The sequence below is a fragment of the Salvelinus sp. IW2-2015 genome, unplaced genomic scaffold (genome assembly GCF_002910315.2).
Source record: "Salvelinus sp. IW2-2015 unplaced genomic scaffold, ASM291031v2 Un_scaffold2777, whole genome shotgun sequence".
NCBI lineage: Eukaryota > Metazoa > Chordata > Actinopteri > Salmoniformes > Salmonidae > Salvelinus > Salvelinus sp. IW2-2015.
Window position 1 is genome coordinate 1 of NW_019944079.1, and position 2,782 is coordinate 2,782.

General features: G+C 45.4%; 1 long non-coding RNA gene across 1 annotated transcript; it reads right to left on the reverse strand.

Annotated features, from left to right (window-relative positions):
• Positions 1-67: 67 nt before the first annotated feature.
• On the reverse strand, positions 68-2,217 carry LOC112074724 (uncharacterized). Its single transcript, XR_002894819.2, has 3 exons — positions 2,158-2,217; positions 256-309; positions 68-170 (listed from the first exon to the last, which is right to left on the reverse strand). It is a non-coding gene; the product is annotated as an uncharacterized lncRNA (long non-coding RNA).
• Positions 2,218-2,782: the final 565 nt, after the last annotated feature.

Consider the following 2,782-nt stretch of genomic DNA (forward strand, 5'->3'; position numbering starts at 1 on the left):
CTATATGCTGGAGTAGAGAGATGGATGGTACAGTCCAACAGAGGGGTGTCTCATCTCCTCACCTGTAGTCCAGTGGGTCCTGTGGCCCCCTTGTGGCCTCTCGCTCCCTCGTCTCCCTTCGKCCCGTACATCCCCTGCTGGCCCCTCGGCCCCGGCTCCCCGTCCACACCCTGAAACACACACAGRGGTCAGTGCTGTACACACATGCAGTTCACACAGACACACAATAAAGACAGATACATTGAATAGACGTACYGGTAACCCTGGATRGCCGACAGGTCCCTGGATTCCAATAGGTCCTGAAGGGCCCTGGAGAAGAGACCGAGAAACAGAGATGCTGTTGACAGTATACTGCAAATCAATCATACACTGCAGGAAAACACTGCTGTGTCGGGAGCTCAAAAAACACAACTACTGTGAAATTRCAGCTGTTGATGGTAGCTGTATGTGATTGCTTGGCTTCTGAAAGTGTTAGACAGTATTTTGAATAGTTTGATAGAGCTGCCAGAGCTAGGATAAGATAAAGTGCATGAAGATGCACAGTGCATGCTAACTAGACCATGAAGAAAGGCTTATAAAGCCTAAAGCTGAATATAACAGCTCACATACARTAATATACTGTACAGTTAATTATAACTGCACATAATTACCTCAACGCTCAATTATAAACCCTTTCTCATTTATTGAGTCATTCMTTTGAATTATCCTAGTGATAGCAGCTGGTGACGGGGAGGATACTGGCCGGTGCTTAATACTGTGATTGGTGATGGCATATCCTGTCAGGTGTGTAATACTTTGACTGGTGATGTCATATCCTGWCAGGTGTGTATGCCRCATTCAAAACAACTGRGAACTGGGAACTGGGAAACCTCTGATTTCAGTGCGTTCAAGACAAYTGGGAACTCTGGGAAARAACTAGCTCTGACTGGGAGAAATCATTTTGAACGGTCATCCAAGTCGGATTTCCAAGTCGTAAACTTTCCGACCTGTGAGGCTTACTTGATCGAATAGAAGTTTCGTAATGTTTAGGCTGTTACAAATGTACTGATATAAGTGGATGCATTTGGCATTTCGGCAACTTTGAGAAAAACGACTTAGTTGTTTGTGGCTGTTGTTCACACTCGTATCTGCCCTCTCATTGGCTAGAATGGTCCCACCTGATCTCGCCTTCCTTCAATCATTGAGGGACGTATTGTTAGAGTGGTCACATCTGGTTATACTTTATTCAATGGTTGGTAGTACTGTGGCTGCCTGATGTCATATCCTGTCAGGTGTGTAGTACTATGGCTTTGTGATGCCAAATCGTGCCACTTCTAAGTGTGCTTGGACCTAGAGGTTGCTTAAATGACTAAAGGAGAATGTTACAAATACACCGTGAGGATCCGAATAGGTATAACGATGAGATGCTTGTGGTCTCGCTTCTACAACGAACTGGGATTGCGTTGTCCACCAGAGCGGACCGGCGGGCTGTCAAGCTCCCACCTAATTCCTCTCTTTGAGAGATTTGGTGCGATAATCTTTTAATTGAATATTGTTAATTGAATACAACTGAGTCTGGGATGCTGGACACTGGAGACAAGTGTGGTAGTGAGTTGCCTGGGCCGGTGGGATTAGAGATGATGGTCAAAGATAAAAGTAAAAAATTAAAGCTAGTTCGTCCCCATTTTGACTTGTGGGAAATCTGCCGACGTGCCCTTGAGGGGGCCCTGGTTGCTGCTGTGGGTCACTCTAGACGGGAGATGGTTAGATGACTGAATGTAATGTAAATGTGAGCGGCTTCACCGCAGTTAGATTGTATGTTTAATATTCAATAAATATTCATAAAAAAAAGTGTGTGCACGACTTATAACAGCACACTCGTAACAAACCTAAGCATTATGAAACTTCTATTAGATCAAATAAGCCTCAATGTATCAAAATAGCAATTTATGTTTATCTTGACTAAATTTCAAACTTTCACTGCCCCCCCACAAAAAACTCTTCACCTACTTAATAATTAAGGATCTGCTGAACATGGCAGATTTGTGCCAGAAATAGGATCTTCCCCTAGTTAGTACTGTGTCTGGTGATGTCATATCCTGTCAGGTGTGTTAATACTGTGGCTTGTGAGGCTAAAAGACAGTGTTGTGGTTGAAATCTCTCCAGATGAAGACTCACAGATTCTCCTTTGTCTCCTTTACTGCCCTTCTGGCCTGGTCCTCCTGTCTCGCCCTGTAGAGACAACACACACACACACACACGCACACGTTGCAGAGATATAGAGGACACACACAGTAAACCCAACACCTAACCCACACAACATTCAAGCCACTAGGATGAGTGGACTCCATGGCTAATAAGGACAATAGATCAATTGACTAGCCAATAAAAAGTAAACAGCAGTGCTGGCCAGTAGTTGGATTCTCCTTAAGTTGTCCTCTACAGTGGTATGGACCTACTGTGCTGTACCTGTGACAGGTGTAAGTACCTTGTCTCCGTCTCTCCTGGAGCGCCAGCGGGCCAGCAGCCCCAGGCAGCCTACAGGCCCCTGAGCCCCGTCCTGTCCAGCCGGCCCGAGGGCCCCTTCTCTTTTTTCCTGGGGAACAAATGGATGATGAACCACCGCCACTATTCTAGTCTCATATTGCACCAATACATATTGATTAAAGATATACACAGAGAGAGTGAACATGGCACACACCACACCACAGCACACACGCAGCACGCACGCACGCGCACGCACAGTAAACATTGATTATGACACATACAGTACAGAGGAACCCAACACATGCTGTTTATTTCT